Source organism: Podarcis cretensis (genome assembly GCF_951804945.1).
Source record: "Podarcis cretensis genome assembly, chromosome: 6".
Taxonomy (NCBI): domain Eukaryota; kingdom Metazoa; phylum Chordata; class Lepidosauria; order Squamata; family Lacertidae; genus Podarcis; species Podarcis cretensis.
Window position 1 is genome coordinate 40,017,255 of NC_137175.1, and position 19,642 is coordinate 40,036,896.

The 19,642-nt window shown below is 44.2% G+C and overlaps 1 protein-coding gene across 3 annotated transcripts in view; it reads left to right on the forward strand.

The window, feature by feature from the left end:
- Window positions 1–19,642, forward strand: part of PLXNA2 (plexin A2) — a 629,839-nt gene that overhangs the window by 365,883 nt on the left and 244,314 nt on the right. The window lies entirely within an intron of this gene.

The window sequence follows — 19,642 nt, forward strand, 5'->3', positions numbered from 1 at the left end:
ACCAGTCTAGATGTGATAAAAGAGCTTTCTTGTGGTTCTGCTGTTATCAATAACAATACATTTCACCAAATCACTCCCATGCTTCTTTATAAAGGCAGGACTATCCCAAGAAATACTGCTGCCTGAAGCAAAAGACAGGTGGTGTCGCCCATCCTTTATATAGGACTTGTTCAAATTGGCAATCTTATTTCAACTTTAGTGATAGGACAGTGTCCTCCCCATAGCAGAAGTCTAGCTTAGGGGCTCATGTGGCCCACACAACTCTATCCTCCAACACATTTCTGCTGTTACACACTCCCCTCTCCCTCAGCATTTGCTGTCTGAGGCAGCTGCATCCCTCTATGCATTGCTAATGGTATTGGCAACATAAGGATTGGTGTCAACAGGTTTTAAAAGTTCCTGCTTTAAAGGTACAAATTTCCCTGCTATTGGTCCTTCCACAGAAGCTAACACCAGTTGTAGAGAGTTATGCAAAACTGCAAGCAATATTCTATTACATTTTGGGTTTTTGCACAGCACTACTCAGAATTTGTCATTGGATATGTTATTCTGTAGGGGACGCAGGTGGCGCTGTGGGTTAAAGCCTCAGCGCCTAGGACTTGCCGATCGAAAGGTCGGCGGTTCGAATCCCTGCGGCGGGGTGCGCTCCCACTGCTCGGTCCCAGCGCCTGCCAACCTAGCAGTTCGAAAGCACCTCCAGGTGCAAGTAGATAAATAGGGACCGCTTACCAGCGGGAAGGTAAACGGCGTTTCCGTGTGCGGCTCTGGCTCGCCAGAGCAGCGATGTCACGCTGGCCACGTGACCCAGAAGTGTCTCCGGACAGCGCTGGCCCCTGGCCTCTTAAGTGAGATGGGCGCACAACCCCAGAGTCTGTCAAGACTGGCCCGTACGGGCAGGGGTACCTTTACCTTTACCTTTATGTTATTCTGTGCATGCACTATGAGCCTTGAATGTCTGGGCTGCTTTTAGTTGTTACTGTACAATGGAAGGAAGAAGAGTGTTGCTCTTGCTGTTGTGCAAGGCAGCGTAAGGCTGCAATCCTGTACACACTTACGTTCAAAGTAATTGGCCCGCAGTTAAGGCAAAGGGACTGAATTATGAGTTTGGCTCCACCTACTGTACTTTGTCTTAAAAGAAGGGAGGTCATGCCATTTCGATCAGTTGAATCTCTAGTGTCCAGACTCGGGGGGGAAATAAAATACCAGATCATGACAAAAGAAAAACCAACCTTGTCTGCCCAGCTCCCCAAATTTGATTCTAATGAATCTATCCCCAGAAGAATACTACTTAATTAATTAGTAGCTCATTTGCATGGAGGTGGCACATTATTAAAGTTCCTCTCCTGCGAGCAGGGATATGACAAGGTGCAGGATGACAGCTTTTCAAATAAAAAATCTTTCAAACGAAATGATCTTCCTGAACTGCTGGTTTTGTTCTCAACAAGTATTCTCGGGCAGAAATAAATTAAAGATGCTATGGCAGCTGATTACTCTTGGTGTAGAGCATGTCCTTACCTTTCCCCTTTGTGTCTGTGACTCCTGCTGCAAGTCTTATCTGGAGGCACCTTTTTCAGGACTAGCTAGTCCAGCCCACCCAAATTGGTGGCCAGGAATACCACTCTCTGCTTACTCCTAACACCTTTTGAACATTTCATGGGCTCCAAAAATGGCAGGTAACCCTCCCAGTCACTCTTGTCCCCCAAACCCATGGGACCTTGGGTGGCCCTGGCTGCTGGAGCCTGCTTAAGGGCTACACCCAATATAGGGAAGGGTCCTCACCCCACAAGACCATATCGGGACACTCAAGGAACAAAATCATTGGAGGGTTTTATCTCACCCAATTCAGCAGGAGCCAGCCGATTTTCCGGCAGGCACATGCAAGCCTTGAGCTTTTCCTGTGTGTCCTCACATACCTCCAATGCCTCCTGCTGCATCCTTTTCTGACACCTCCACAGGCACCTGTTCAGCAGGCATCAGCTGCTCTTCTTGCATGCTCTCACACACCTCAAATTCCTCCTGCTCCCCCATTTTCCACAGCGGACTCCCAGGGACTAAAGAAATCTGTTAACTGTGGCTCCCCATTTGCCAGATACTGGTTCACTTTTATCAAACTGCTGGTTCTGCTGCTCCATCCATCACTGCTGCTATTGAGCATCTGCCCAAACCACTGGCTCTGCCATTGCTCCATTCTCCCAAGCTGCTCAATGAGAATTTGTCATGAACTGGCAGGATGACAGGGAGGAGAGAGAGGAGGAGGAGGAGGAGGATCCCGGCAAGGAGTGTAGCTGGGACTGGGATACACCCAGGGATGGGGAAGGAAGTACTCACAGGGTGATGAAGGGTGGTGAGGGGACTGGGGTCAGTGCACTGGAACCAGAGCAGCAGGACCCATTAGCAGAGCCAGAGGGGCCCCTGTCTCCATGAACACGGTGGGTTCTGAGGCACAGGGAGCAGAGGGAGGGGTACTATAGGAGGCTGAGGCAGGCAAAGGCCCACAGCCCAGCTCCCTAGCTAGCTAGGTGGGGCTCACTAGTTCTGGGAGAAGGGGTGTGATTCCACAGCTGGAGTAGGCTTGGAGCAGGTGTGGCTCACCTGCCTCATCAAGCCCAGATGCTGCAATCAGCATGCAAAGTACACAAAGCAAGCAGAGCCGAGGTGCTGGGCCTGCTCAACAGCCCTTGCTGGCTTGGCTTGGATTCTCCTGGACCTCCACAGGACTGTATTCTGACTGCTGGACTTCAGACTTGGGTTACTTAGATTGGCCCTAGACTCATTTCCTTTGGATTTTGGACTTTGCTTGTGTGGATCGACCCCTGGACTTTAAACTTTGGACTTGGCTACTGCCTTGCTGCCAGGTAGGCCAGAGCTTCAAGACAGTGTTGTTTCCCACCCCCCTCCATTTTGACTCAGGCACACCTCACTCACAGGCCCTCCTTCTGGAAACATAGATCCGACTTATGACCCTAGTGTCACATGTCACCCCAATCTCCAGGGCAGTGTAAGATCCCAGGGTTTCCTGGTGCTTACCCATGGACTTTGTTTCCTTTTAGAAATGAGTCACAGCAGAAACTGTAGCGTCTTTATGATATATGGTTTATTTACACATATATACAACCTCAGTCTACTATGAAGTGATTCACAACATCGGTACCCAGAGATGGTATTGTTTCTCCCATAGCTATGGATTCAAACAGAAACCAGCTGTGACTCTGCCTTTCCCGCCTGCAGCTTTTCTTCAGCTTCTGGTTAGCATTGCATTCTTCCCCCTACTTCTCTAACCCTTGGCTTTATCTGTAGAGTGAAAGGGAACCCACCTCTTTGCCATCTCACATAGTTCCTTTGATCTTCTGTTGCTCTTAATGATTGCTCTGTTGCTCTTAATAATTCCTCTGGCTATCACCTCACACAGGAGGCTAGTCTGGTTTAATTAGCTTTTAACAGATGCTGATTCCAGAGCATTTACAAGTGTCTAGTACACAGCCTAATACACAGGGTCTAGCTGTCACCTCATACAGGAGACTAGCCTAACTTAGTTAGCTTTTGACACTCAACACCTTCATTAAATTATAGCAACTACTGGACCCAGGGCTTTAAGTTGTCTAGCACCCACAAACTCATAAAATAACAACAACAACAACAACAACAACAACAACAACAACAACAACAACTATAAAAAACACAGCATATATAAAAGCAGTCCATTTAACAATAAAAGTATCATGAATTGAGGGTGAGGGTGAGCCCTTGCAGGGATAACGCAAGGCAAAGTATAAGATCCAGAGGGTGGGCCAGCATGTCAGATCTAAGCCTTGTTTGCCTGGATGGAGGAAAGGGAGGGGTGTCTGAGTGTGTGTAGAAACAAATGTAGTGTACAAAGGTTGGCTCAGTCCATTTGTGCCTCTGGCTTCACCCACCACTGGCACGCGACCCTGGAAAGCTGCCTAGAGGAAAATGTGGCGCTCGGGCTGAAAACGGTTCCTTACCCCCTTCCTTATAGATTGCATTGGACTAGACATTTAATGGTGGCGAGGAATCCTCTTTGTTTCTGAAGTTCTTATCTCTGCCACAAGGCAGAAACCATGGGAATGGCACCAGTCAGTAAAGCATTCGTAAAATATTTAACGAGACAAATTCTTCCCTTTTTCGTTGCTTCAATTATGTAGAGCTTGAAGCGAATAGCTTGAATATTACATTTTGCTCTAGAAATATTGACTGAAAGGCAAAGTTAGTTCCACAGCTGGTTGTATATTTGCAGCTGTGAGAGGATACATTCATTGCTTCCTTTTGTGCTCAAAATCTCTCTGATGTGGACTTTACCTCTAACTTCCTTACTGAGCCTGCACTGCTCTTGCAGCCATGCACAGCAGCCTTATGACCTCCCATGCATAAATTTTCCATTTCCACTACAGTGCATGAGACAGATCTAGATTAATTTCTTGCTCTAGGATCAACTGTTTTGCATTGATATTTATTTATTACAGTTGTGCCCTCTCCTCCACAGAGCTCAGAGAGGTATGTTATCCTATTTTATCCTTGTATTGATAGCATGGTGCAGGTTAGGCAGAGGCACTAAGCTTCATGGCAGAGTTGAAATTTAGCACTTTAATCACTGTGCCATATCATTACTATTATAATACTGTCAGTGATAATACTTTATATGCCACTTAATTGCCAAGATGGCGCCTAAGCAGTTTACAAGTGTAAAGACAGTGACATAAAACACTCGTAATTAAAATAACAGAAAAGCAATTTCATCAAACCATTCAACATCTACAATTAGAATGTACAATGCCACAATCCCATTAAAACAGCACAGCAGTTAAAACAGCAATGGAAACAGGAAGTTTAAGTTGAGATCAGGAGAAGGGTTGGGCTCATCCACACCTCCACTTATCCCAGGGGTTGTCAACCTGGTCCCTACCGCCCACTAGTGGGCATTTCAGGATTCTAGGCGGGCGGTAGGGGGTTTTACAGCACAAGCTGAATCCTCCTTCCATCGAGCAATGGTGGGCAGTAAGGAAATTTTACCATCAAGGAAGATGCATTAGTGGGCGGTAGGTATAAAAAGGTTGACTACCCCTGACTTATCCCATGCTATATAGGCATGGTCTGAATGGTTTTTTGTTTACCCCACCAACGATCAGAACAAATTTCAATCCACAGAAAACCCAATTGACATTTGTTCTGATTCAGAAGCAAACAGCGGGCTTCCCCAGAGGAAACCAGTGGGAGAAGCAGAAGTGTAGGCAAGCCCTTGACCACACAGGTGTGTCTTCAAGCACCAGTGGAACGCCAGTAACAATGGGGCCTCACCTGTTTCAGCAGGGAGAGCATTCCACAACACTGGTGCCACCAGTGAAAAACCCAGCTCTGGTGTACCACAAGCTGGTAATCATTAGGCACATTAGTATTTTTCTTTTTCTTTTTTTTGAAGAGAACCTTTTTCATTATGAAAGGACACTATCTGGGATGCAGAGGTTGGTAGAAATAAGCATTCTGTTTTGCTTGTCTCTTTGAGTCCCTTTAGACAGCACTTTTGTAGGGACACTGATGTGCAGCATATGCACATCTGATCCCTCACACAGCTGTGACTACATTCCATACTGGGGCTCTGTGTACTGCGATCACAAGGCAGTTTACAATATAAAAACACAAAAATACATCTCATAGTAACAAACAAAAACAAAAAAATAGATTAAAAGGCCATAGATTGTTTAATCCACTGCTTTTCAGCTAGGATACTTTCAAAGGAATTCACAATAAAAAAAAAGTCTATGTAACACACACACACAAAAGACCATAAAAGACTATTTTTAAAGTGCCGACTTTGTTTTGTTCCTATACTTGTGGGTTATTTCACTGACATGCCAAATTAACAATATTGGAAGCTGTCCCACTGTGTTGGATATGTATTCATCTCATTTTGTAACTAGATTATTAACTCTGAAAAATTGCCAGCAATCTCAGCATCTTTACAGTAAGGAGAGAGAGAAAAAGGGAAAAACTAATCTAAAACCTCTTTACTCACTGAGGAGTCTAGAGCTGGTGATCAGTAGACCCTATGGTAATCCACTTGCATATGCATTCTGTTGATTTTGCAGCAGTCCTGGATTAAGAAATCTGCCCACTGAGCTTCAGCAATTCATAAGCAGCTCCACCACAGTAAACATGCAAACCCCATCCCTTTGGGGCAGCAAGCTGCTTGTTATGCAAAGTATTGTGTGCCCTGACAATTTCCTGTAACAAACGGTACATAATAATTTTCTCTAATGAACCGCAGAGTAACAGCCTAGCAGCATATGAAGCAAAATGTACATTTGTGTGTACAGGCACTTGCATGCATGTGTTTATTGGGTGGAATGAAAAGACATTTTTTGGACTGACTCAGTTTCAGTTTCCAGCTTCTGTTTAGTGAAAATGTTTTCATACCCAAAGTAAGGAGCTCTGCATACGCTGGATCCATCTCCAAGTTTTAGTCCCTTCCCAGAGCTGCAACTGTTCAGGCTCTCTGGTGCCAAAAGGGAACCATGGGCTCTTGCTAGAATAAAAGCTGTATGTGGCATCTGCCTGTCTGTGTGCCCATGTCTGGACTCAGGAGGGGTCACTTTGTCTCAATCTTTGCCCACACCAAAGTGCCCTTGAAAGGATTTGGCCAGAGCAATTGGAAGAGGCTTAAAGCAATCCATGCCCTTTCAGTTTTTATGGAACATGGTGCACTGATCTATTTTCCTAAGACAGAACGAAAGGAATGTTGTGTCCTTGTTTTACAAAAGGAGAGAAATGAGAGAATTATTGGACTGCCACATGTACCATTTTTGTGCCACAAATTCTCAGCACACAAAGATTGGGATACTTAGAATTTCAAGTATTCAGTCATTGTTTCTTACACACACACACACACACACACACACAAACACACACACGTCCTATGCCAACAGGTTTCTTGTGTCTGAAAATGCACACATGTAATCATGGTTCTGCCAGTAACATATAAGTTTCCGCAACCTCGTTCCCTCCAGATGTTTGAACTACAATTTTGATTGGCCCCAGTGAAAATGGCCAGTAGTCAAGGATGGTGGGATTTATAGTCCCAAATACCCAAAATACTTTTTTTATGAACAGCCCCAAATCACAAAAGTATTATTAGGAAGACTCCAAAAGGTATAGTTTTACCAGCCCTGTTTAGAGTTTTTCTAACAGTCCAGCATCTCTGCCAGTGCTCTTTATCTAGTTAGAAGCAAATTGGTTATATCGGATTTTGTATACCATGCCGATACTCTGAAATCTCAAGGAGACTGACCTGCAATACAGGTGACAGTGAAATCCGGATTATCACTTTAATTTGTAATTTGCCAAACAAAACTCACACTAATTTCACCGGCATTTATATGGGAAGTAAGAACATCACACAGTAAATTGAACCTCAGAGCCAATTTAAATTTCACACATTCACAGCCTCTGTGAAGAGACTGTTCTACCCCCCAGTATAAATATTATTATTTATACAGGTTTCTGTCCTAAGGGACTTGCAGTCTAAAATCCGATACAGGGCCTCAGCACATGGGTTTGCAGCCATTGTACCAAGAACGTCTGCAGTGCCTCTGAATGTTTCTGGAGGAGGCAACATGGAGGTGTGTGTGTTTATTTATTTAAATATGTATCAGCAGATAAGACTCAAAGTACAGCAACATGAAAAAAAACCTACATCTCATGCAAATTCACAAAGCACCAATAAAACGAACATACACATACACAGAGTAACAATCACTGCAGGAAGCCATGACAGCTCTCGCATGGAGCATCACATATAGTCACAGTTTAGCCCAGGTTACACTAGGCTCATGTATTCTCACCATGCCACTTTTGTCTTGCAGATTGGTCCTGGTTTACCTACTCTTGTAACAAAGCATGTCTATGTTTGAGCAAAGAGCTGAGTCTAGATAGCAAATGATCATCATAATACTTTATTTAAAAGTGTGTGTTTGTGTGTGCACTGTTTTTTTTCCTGGCAGAACACTCCAGAATAGGGTACTGGCACCTTTGTTCAGGATGCCACTGCTGCCTGCTAGGCAGAGGTGGGTACCTATTTTGCCCAATGCTAGGGGCACACACACACACACACAGTGTGTGTGTGTCTTGGAGATGGAAGGCAGGAGTGGCAGGGTTATCCCTGCACACTCAGACCATCAGTGGTGGGTGACATCTTCATCTCATGCTGGGACTAGATGAAGGGTGGGGACAGTGGGCGGGAGGGGTGGCAGGGTTATCCCCACATGCTCAGGCCTGGTGGGTACCTCCTTTGCCCTATGATTGGTCTTCTCTCTGTGTGTGATTGAGAGAGCTGTGCTTTGTGTGAGAGCAGAAGAGATATATTTGTGGTGTGTGTGTGTGTGATGGAAGTGGGGAAAGAGCTCTAGATATTGTCTATGTGCATGTAAGAGAACAAGAGGCATGTATGTGAGGTCTGTGGTGGGGAGGTGAAGTTGGACAAAGGAGATATCTGTGTGCAATGTGGGGCGGGGGAGTTGCATGTGCATCTGTAGTCTATGTGTACGATGAGTACATGTATGCAGTGTGTGTGTGTGTGTGTGTGTGTGTGTGTGTGCAAGTGAGAGTGTGGCTAGCCACAAGCCGCTCTGAGCCCGGCCTTGGCTGGGGAGGGCAGGGTATAAATAAAAAAATATTATTATTATTAGCCAACTTGTATATTTACCCTGGCACCAGGGAATGCTCCCTGTTATTAGGCAGCAACAGCATCATTGTACGTGCAGAGCAAATCAATATTGTGTGATTGCCACAACCAGGACCAACAGGATACAGCAGTGACTTCCTATGGTACACATGGGGATGAGGCAGGGGCAAACATCAATGACTCTCCTCTTTCTGATTTTGTGCAATGCCACACATCCTATAGTAGCCATTTTGTGACTGGTGCCCTTGGCATCAGTCTTAATTTTTAGTTCTTGATAAATCAAACTAGTAAAATCTAGTAAAAATAAAACATTTGGCTTTGTGCATGTTTTATTTTTATTATCAACTCTTAAAAGCTCACCACAAGTTCAGTAGAAAAGTGGGGAGGGACACAGGAGGAGGGGAGAGGTGGGAGAGGCATTTTACAATTTGTCAAAACATGAATACTAGCACCTTGTTTATTTATTTTTAACAATAACAACAAGCACTGTACATACAGCATAAGAAAGCTGTCGCCAACCATTTCCAGTACAGTACAGCATTAGCAGGCAAGGCAGCTGCATGGAGAGATAGTTTAAAGTTTTCTGCCCTCCCTTACAATTATCTTGGCATTTAGGGTCAGACTATGAGCCTTCCTCTAGGGAGCTTCAGGCTGCTGAGTCGAGACTTTGAACATTTAGTTAACATTTTCATCAATAGGGCTTGGGAAGCCTGGGTGTGAGTGTATGTGTGTCAGAGAGAGAAAAAGAAATACACAGCCAAACATTTTGACACGAGTGTTGAACTTACAAAAGACTTGAATCTATAAATAATTTGGGTCATAAAGCCTTATGAAAATAAACCCTGTGGCTCTTTTTCTTTTTCTTCTCAGCATTGAATGTGGTGCTGCACTCCCAATTCTGCCTCATTAGTTCACTCTCCAGCTTTTCAGATCTAAGTCCCAGCTCTCCTCCTTTCACATTCTCTATGGCTTGAAGCTCCTCTAGTGATTCACAGAACATGCATGTGTTTTTTTTCACACAGACATGAACACAGGAGCCATCTCTTCGCCCCTCCAATAAAATATTTGCGGGGGATGGGCCCACCAAAGTGGAGGGCATTGCTATTCAAATGGTGTGCATGCACCATGTCATGTGATCAGTAATGCAGGGTGGGGCTTACATGCCCCTCCCCCACAGGGAGGGTGGTCAGATGATGAAGCTAAAGATGTGGCATCAGTGTGAGATGGGCAGCAGAAGCAGCAGGGCAGGACAGTTGCTGGGGGCCCGCCTTGGCCTGTCCCGGCTGTTCCTCTGCAACTTGCCTGGTCCACCTGCCACCATACTGCTTCGCCATTCACTTGCCTTCCTGCTGGGACACCTGGGTGCTGCTCTGTTGTCGTATTGCAGGAGGCATGGCTGCCAATTGGCAGCCGTGCAAACTGCAGTTTGATGATCATTATAGACTATAGACTATACTAAACAGTTAAGGCAAGCTTCCTCACTTTGTAGGCCAGAGCCTGCCAAGACATTTTGGCACCTGACATGAACCACAGCATGGTGGCGGTGTCCCTGTTATGTACTGAAGTTCTCACCCTGGGCCAGCAGGGGGATACTGTAGATAGTTATGCAAATGAAGGATCAAAAGTGACATTCAGTGATTGGATAGTTTGTATGCAAATGAAGGATCAAAAGTGACATTCAGTGATTGGATAGTTTTAGAAAGTTGCAACAGTTACGCTGTTCTGGAGCTCTATATAAGCAGGCTGACTGAGCTCTTCAGTTCAGTTCTATTCTGGCCTCTGAATAAACAAGAGCTGTTGAAGAATCGCTGTGTCGTCTGATATGTTCGCCCACAACTTAACAGTCCCCCTGCCCCCGCCAAGGAGGAAGGGTGAGTGAAGATCTACATCTGGAACAAGGAGGGTAGGAGACCAGGAGCACCTTCTATTCACCAAAAGGTTGCTGTAGAGGAGGGAGAGGGAGGACTGCTAATCCAACCTCCAAGGAGTGTGCCGCAGCTGTTACTGCCACCATGGCCACTGCCATAGCAATGGGGGATGCATTTCTTGGAGGCTGGATCTGCTGCCCCTGTGCATCCTGCCACCTGAGGCAGTTGCTTCACCTTGCCTCATGGGTAGGCCAGCCTTGTTGTAGACCCAGGACAAGAGGCTGTTTATTGATGAACAGAGTAACACAGACAACTACATAGGAAAATGAAAAGTAAATGAAAGTGACCACAAGAATAAGTTAAAGGGGTGGGGTCTTAGCCCCAACCCATAATAACAGAGGCAATATTTAACTCTATAATTACCACCTACTACAGCTGGGAAGGGGGGGTGGGAAGTGGTGGAATCATTGGATATGTATATTTGCAAAGAGCATGTGCCTTAAACAATAAACAGGAAAAAATGAGAGTAAGAAGGAAGGCATATGTCAAAGAATGGTTAGGCCTGAAAATCAAAGCAGACAGGCTTGCGTGGCCTCATGCTGTGTTGCTGCTTTGTTTATCTTATGCCCAGGAGTGTGAGAAAAAGCCTGGGATGTCAAGCTGGATTTGCAGTCCCAGCTCAATTGTCTGTCCTTAGTTGCAGCCCCAAATCACATGTTAATGTTCCTGATTGTTGTGGCTTCAAAAAGCTATTTCAGTGCTAGGGTCACCACACCAGTGCCTTATATTTTATACATGGAGGTCTGCCAGGATTCATACATCTGTTTGTTTCTTGTCTTCTGCTAATATTACAACCACATCTGCTTGTGTTTTAATAAAACAGAGCTTTTGCTGCTCAAAACATTGTATTTCCCACCAGTTAGGTGAAGCTTAATTCTAAAACAGGAAGGAGAAGCAAGACAACTGCACGCCCTGACTTGGAAACAATTTCCCAAGGTTAGATTTATGGTGTAGTTACTTGGTAGTAAATGGAAGGCATTGTGAGTATGAATAGGGGCTTGCTTTTTCACAGCTCCTAGATGAGAGGGAGCTGGCACTGGAAACTGGGTCTGGTGAAGTGTGTCAAAGTTTCTCCCGAATTGTGTTCTTATGGAAGACATTAGCAGGTAGGAGAGAAAGGGTGAGATGGTGGTGTAAGCATGGCAGTTGCATTTCCTTTGGAACCTGAGACCCTCCAAATATTGTTTGACTTCAGCTCACATCAGCCTCTGCTAGGGCGCCCAGTGGTCGGGGATGATAGAAGCTGTTAGTCCAGCAACATCTTAAGGCCTACAGGCTAGTCATTGTGATGCCTTTTATTGTACCAACGAGTACAGCTGCCAGTATGTCTCTACACCCCACCCCCCAAAGCAGGGCTCTTGTACCTGTAATACATGTGTCATAGAAATCCAGCAAGTAAAGCTTTGTTGCATCCACATGGTAGGAATTGTTTTGCCATCAACTAAGCTTCTTAGCTTTCACTGCCCATTTGCAGTCTAAAATGGATGATGGTGTTTATTACTACCATGTCTACGTAGCAGCCCATCACAATTTAGTCGATACAAGCCTTTATTATGAGGCTGGTTTATTTTCTATCCCATTTGGAACACTGGGAAAGAGGTAACCTGACTAGTGTGTTTAATTTCTAATGAGGTGAAATGGCTTCTTGGCTTTGTGTTTATGGCTTTCCTTTTGCTTTGGAAGGAGCTGTGCCTCGTGTCATACTCTCTCACGTACAGCAGATTCTCACAGAGCCTTTAGAAAATGAACCCATTTACTGATGCCCTCACAACAACAAATGGAGATGATGTCCACTATGAATTACTCTATTCTACAATAATTTAGGGCTAAATAGAGGAAGTGTGACAGAGATGCTGAGATGAGGGGGCCTGCAGGTAACACGGTTAATTGGATACGCTTATTTGAATTGAATATGCGTGTAAAGAGTCATCATTAATTTCCTCATGGACATATCTATGATTTAAGGGGAAGATTTTTAATAGGATTAGTATTTCACTTTAATTTCAAAGGGGAAGCTTCCCACCCAGAAGACAGGGCACTAAATCACACCAGTATTGCTCCTTAATGTATCAGAACACAGGATGAGGTGTGGAAGCTGAACAGCAGCCTTTTGAGAGGCTGGGTGTTTCTGCTGTATTTTGTGATAGTGAAGCTGTTTATATAGAAGCCTTAGCAGATGCCAAAGGTAGCAGCAAAGAGAAATGTTAAATTAAGTGACTGCTACCACGTAGATGCCGAAGAGCCCAGGATCCAGCGATCCTTGCAGCTTCACAATAGTGGAGTAAATTTATGAAATATGCCTTGTGACTCTCTTTTCTCATTTTGTTATCATGGCATTCTGTATTCATAAGGTTTCTCTCTCTCTCTCCCTCCCCTGCCCCAGTTATGGGATCCAGGGATCCCTTCACTTTCTTCAGCTATATCAGAAATTATTACAGCTAAAAACATGCAGGTGTTTCAGCACCATAACATTTCTGGGGGCACGTACCCAAAGGATCTGACTAATGAGGTTGGGGATTTTATTGTATATCGTACAGGACTGCAACTTCTGGAAGAGGCTTGGCTCATTTGTTTGCACCATCTGCACACTGATGCCTGAATTGTGTAGCCTGCAAAGAACTCTGGTGGGTGGGTGAGGCAGGAGATAACACCCTCGAAAAGGTCTGAATTAAGTAGGGGTGTCACCTGCCCAGATAAACAGCAGCTTGACAGAAGCAGCTTGCCAGGTGGGACAGAGCTGCTAAGCTAGCTTCACAGCAGCTGCATTACCCTTCCTTCTTGGGAGGAAGAGGTGGCTTAAGAATCCCGGTATATTAGGGAGCAACAAGCCATGACCCCAGGTTCCCATTTCATGAAAAGCCAAACTGAGCTGCGAATTCCTGCTTGGTTTCTCCTGCTTACACCAAATGAGCAGCAAAGTTAGAGCAATGTGGTCATGTCCATGAGCATGTTGCTGGTGCACAATGAACCAGCAACGTAGGCCAGGGTGGAACCAATGTTGCTGGCCTTTCAGCCCTTGCTCATTTTGAAATATAGTCCCCATTTTTCATTATCAGTTTTCAGGCCTACCCTTCTGGTTGGGCTAAGACAGTTAGTGGGGCAGGGGTCTCCTGGAGGGAGGGGCACAGAAGGTACTGGATGCAGTTCTTCAAAATGCCAGATTGGATATTCCCTTTCTGTATGTCTGAAGACATGGGAAATGTAGCCATGGTTCTCTGGGAATTAAGAGGAATAAACCTTGCTGCCTTCATGATATGAAGCTCCGTGTGCAGGCACTTATACAGCTATTTTTCCGGCACCTAACAGTTTGTCATGAAATTCTGTCTCTCTGAAGAATTCATAATGAAAAAAGACAGGTAATTTAATCATGGAAAGTTCCCACAAAGAGTTTTTAACACCCTTTAATGAGAGCCTGCGGAGAGGAACTGGAAGGAGATGCCGACCCATCATAGCTTAGTTACAATGACAGTTGTGATGGTGAGTTAAATACTGAGAAGAAGCAGTACAATAGGCGAGTGGGGGCCTCTGTGTTGTGTCAGAGACTTGAATGGATCAGACACTATCACCAGGGGTGCTATGCTGCAACATATACATGGCACAATATGGTATTTTACTAATCTCTTAAGATAATGCAGAGCTTATGCCTGCAGTCTACATTGTAGGAGCATTAGCGAGACAAATCTCCACCTTGCCTTTAAAGAACTGAAATTTCCAAACTGGAATGCATTCTGCTTGGTCACATGCAAATGTTTTGCTGGCCTTGAATGCTCTGAGCTGGTGCTAATATTTGGATTTGCAGATTATGCTGTTAGGCTCCTTTCAACCAGTATTTGCAAACACACATCAGCATTGATTGAGAAAACAAGCTTCTTCCATCCCAGGAGACTCCTCAGCATCACAGCTGAGTCCTAGTGTAGGCTTCTTCTCCATCCTCTGTTTCATGAACTGTTCTGTGAGTTTCTACCTGCAGATATGCCCTTTTCCGTGGAATTTCTGAGATTCAACTGGTCACTTATTAATTAGCTCTAGCTCTTTCAGAATCTGCATGGCCCCAATAAATGATTAATGGAGACCTTTGGGGGAAAGGTTTTAAAACTGTAGTGCTATGAAAGTGAGTTAATGTAGACAAAAAGAGAAGGTACCTGTCCCAAGATGCCACTGTGCAACAGTTGTCCATTTGAAGCCGAAGTGGTCACACTGTGGCCCTCCAGATGTTTTTGGACTCCATGCCATCAGCTCCTGAAAGAATTTCTAGTGGGCAGGGATTATCAGAGTTGGAGTCCAACAACATCTAATGCATCTAAGGCCTCCTTCAAAATTTAAGAATGGTTTATGGCTCTAGAAAACCTAAATAATGCATAGCTTCCACACTGGCATTTTAAAAACTGCACATTCTTGTTTGGATCAATGGAAACCATGTAAATGCTTGCAACTGCTTCAGGAAGCATGCTTTGTTAACAAACATGTGAGGGGGACAGCAGGAATGAGCATGCTGGTTCTGCCACCTCTATTGCTGTTACAAGGTGTCACTCTAAAGCCATGGATGTACCAGGTACATTTTAGAACCTTAATAATGCAGGGTTCTAAAATGCACGGGGAGCCTTCAAAGCTCTCTTCAGATTGTCACCTTCTGTGAGTTAGATGGTGACCAATACAATGACAAAGGAGGGTGAAACTAGCATGTTAACCCTCTTTCTCTTCCTCATGTGTAACACCTAAGTTTTTTTATTTGATAGTCATAAGAAAATGCACAGGAATGTGCTTATTTTTTCCTCTACCATTTATTATGTACCTAGTGTTAAAGACAAGTGCCTTAATCCAACAGCAAGACTAGCTGACACAGCCAAAGTCATACAGAGAATTTGTGGCATAGGAGGGCATTGAACTGCCTCCCTAGCACCATAGTCCACTCAGGGCATTTCTTCTGACCTGAATGAGATGAGGATATCCCATTTTATGAAGGATTTGTTGATTATCTGCTCATGGAAAGAAAAGGCAATGTGTCCTTGCCAGAAACTCCAACTCAGTCATGTCTCAGTGATCAAGAAATGCCACCATGCCAGGCCTAGAAACACATTGCCTACTGGCCTGCGAGGATTAATTAAATTACAATCAGACATTTTAATGGAAGGACTTTGGAGGCTGTTGTCTTGGCAACTGTTTTAAACAGCTGATTTAATGATGGGTGGAGAAGGAGGTTGCTGGGAGAGCTGGGCTTGGGGACAGAGCAGCAATCTGCTTTCTTAAATGTGGCAGAGATGTTGAGCAGAGATGGGGCTTTTGGAATTAGTTTTGTCTTGTCTTACCCATCATGCAACACGGCACACTTATTTTCCTTTTGGAGCTAAACCAACGTTATAAATTATTATGATTGTCATTTTTTGGGGGGGGGAAGGAAAGTGTTCTGTAAATGTTCTGATTCTCTCCTCGGCCCTTCTCGACTTCTCTCCTACCTTTCCCAGAAGCTCAGCCATCGCTAACATTTTCTTTTCATGCTTCAAACATAGCTTGACAACTAGAAATTGAGTCACTGAACAGCAAGATGGGACAATGAGCGACAGCCAGGCAGGAGGCTGCAGCAGATGGCTCCTTTGTGACAAGCTCTCCCCCCTCACAACAGCTCAGTCTCTGTCCCCATCCTCCTAGCATGGAATCTCATGCAAGTGCTTTGAAGCACCCCTTCGCACACAGCGGTTTTCTGGCCAGCAAGTAACAGAATCTCTGTCAGTGAGTGCCACTGGCCCATCAGGCGGCTTCATGAAGCCCTTGGTTCACATGGCTGGTCTAATCTCCCAGCCTGATGGTTGCCAATGTTTGCAGCTTGGTGTTATGTAGACACCATGTTGTAATCAAACGGCTACTCAAATATGCAAATCCTGGTAGGGAAAAGACAATGTAATTTGTTTGTTTATCCCTCCCCCCCTCTCTCCCCAAAGGCCATAAATGATTAACATTGGAAAAGAGACCCGGGTGTACTCAAAACAGTTCTGTTCCTGCTGTGTGCATAGGGGTCTGTTATAATCCAAGCAGAGTTTTCTTGCAGCAGGAGGGATTTGTATAATGAAGCCTAAAATATCACCCACACCAACAGGCCAGGAGGCCTTCGTACAGAACAAGCCAAATACCCTTCTGCTTCATTTGTTTATCAGCCAAGGACTGTATTTTCATTTATTGGAGTTGGCAAACTTCAGGAGGTGACCCGTATTGGATAAAAATTTCAAACTTGTTTTTAGGTATTTCATTCTAGTGCCCAAAGTTGACAAATCCAAATGGCACTCCTCACAATGGTTTTAAAAAAGACATAATAAATGAAATAGCTCACAATTTGCTGTTTGTAACAACACCTCAAAATCTTCTGCACAAGCTGGGCAGCCTCACAGGGCTGATCTAAATCACATTTTCATTACTGATTTTAGGTAAATGCCTAGGTGTTGCTGGTTGGTAAACCCATGTCAGGGTTGTACTATTTCATACTTTATGTGGGGCTCACATGCTTGAATACTCCTTCATTTAACAACAACCCCCCCCCAAAAAAAAAACCCTTTAAGTGTTAGAGGGGAGACCTTTGCTAGAATATTTTTCCCTGATGTTCTATTTTTGTGTGGATGAACATTCAATACTGTGATTCTGCTTAGTCCTACCTACTAGATAGCTCAGTTGGTTAGAGCATAGTGCTGATCCCGCCACGGTTGCAGGTTTGATCCCCATAAGGGACAGCTGCATATTCCTGCATTGCAGGGGGCTGGATTAGATGATCCTCAACTTCCTTTCCAACTCTATTATTCTATGGTCTGCCAACTAAAATAAAATATTGGGGGTGAGGGTGGCTTGTAAGCCCTGGCCCAAATAATTACTCACAAGACACAGTGCACACACATGCCCATCAACTTGGGGAGGGGGGCAGCCCCCTCAAATATTCTATGGGGACAACGACAAAGGAACCTAGGCCCCTAGGAGTTGGCTGCTATGCTGCCGATACCTATAGCCCAAGGTGGTGATAGCCCAGACACAGGTTTACCTCTTCAATGAGAATCATTAAAACAATGGGATGTAGGCTTCCGCTAACTAAATTTGAAAAGTCATTGTTCAAGTTTCTAACTATTACCAGCCCAAGCTGCAATTATATATGTAATTGCTAACTCAGACTGTGGGCTGCTATGCCACTCAGTGTACGCCATGTATAACTGATGGAAGATTTTTGCTCTTATGTAATAAAAATATTGTTTTATTTACTTTTATGTTTTGATACTAGAATTTGGGGCTTTTGAAACACTTTATTGCTTTGGAAGATGTTGCCTGTCACCTTCGAAGGCGATAGGCAGAGACATGCATGGGTGGCAGTTAGGGTCCTCTTTCCAATGCTTATAAGTGAGAAATTAATAGTTGGGGTTTTCCAGAAAAAAAAGGGGGATAGGTAAAGGTGCACTAAAGTGTTGTTTTCAAATTTGGAGCAAATTACAAAGGAATAATGGAAAATAACCTGGGAATCGGTGATTAGAGCCCCTACCTACATTGTCTACTTTTCCATCCTATCATAGTGAAGGTACATTAAGGGTAGAAAGCCCTAGGCCTGGGCCCCAAATACAGTCCTCCAGGCCCCTCTATCCTCCCTGACAGCTATAGCTTCCAATCCAGGCCAGAATCTTGCCCAACACTCTCCAATAACGGTAACTGAAAAAAGCAATACTTTAACTGTGGCTAACAAAGAGTTATTCTCCTCATAAGTGACTATCGTGACTTCAAATTGCATTCACTTATGTGGGGGGGGGGGGAATGCAAGAAGGTTATGGCTGTTTTGGTTTCCCAGTGCAAGTGAATGGGAGAAACACAATTTGAATTCAGGTCTGAATCGATCTGGATCAGATTGGTGTCCATTCTGAACTACTGAATCAGGTCCTGCATCAGATGAGAGGGGGTATTTGCAGAGGGAATAAAATACAAATAAAGTACTGATGGTAACAGTTGCCATTCTCTCACACACAAAGTTGTATAAATAATACAAACATTCTGGCATTGTTAAGCCAATTAACACACATAGCGTGATAAAATTAAATTTTGCTGATTCAGTCCACAAGTGAGAACCTCTTGATGAATTGTAATTCAGCAGTTTCACATTGTAGTTTTGCTTTGAAATTCCTTTGTTCCAGTGTGGAACTATTTGTTCCAGAGCGTTCTGAAAGGTTGAAATGTTCTCCCACTGTTTTTATTAATATTGCTTTTGCTGATATTAGATTTGTTTCTGTTTGTTATTTAGTGTAGCAACTGGTCTATTTCTCCTATGTTGAACACAGGAGGGCATTGTTGACAGGTATATAGAGTTATATAGAGATACAGATATACATATTTCACATTGGAAGATGAGCTGATGTTGTGTATGACATTATTCAGACCTGTAATAGTGTTGTCAGTGTAGACAAAGGGACAGAGTTGGCATCTGGGTATGCTGCAGGGTCTGGTTCCTGTATTCGTACCTCTGTTATGTGGCCTGTTGCTCACAAATTAAATGAAGAACTGTGTTTGAATGTCTATATTCTGTTTCAAACGAATGCATGATCAAACAATGCATTCAGGTCAAGCCTGTGTTCTGCTGACATTTAGAAGTGACACACTTGCTTTTTTCACTTGGTGAAATTGTATGAAGAATCAACACATAGTGGGGTGGGAATGAGCAAAATCATTCAGCTTCCATATATTCATTTATTATGTACACATAAAGCTGGGATGGGAAATCTGTGGCCCTCCAGATGCTTCTAAACTACAGCTCCCATCATCCCTGACCATTGGCCATGCTGGCTGGGACTAGCTGAATTCCAATACCTGGAGAGCCAAAGGTTTCCCATCCCTGACAAAGGGCTTGCATGCATTCAAGTTGTATCTGCATAGACACAACTGGAACCTGAATAGTGGGGGACCCAGTCATGAAGAAAGCCTATAAGCATCCAAGTATTCATTTATGCTCTGTGCACACAAGGTCAATGGACTTGTGGAGATTGGAGCAGGGACTCTCCTCTGTTTTCCTTTC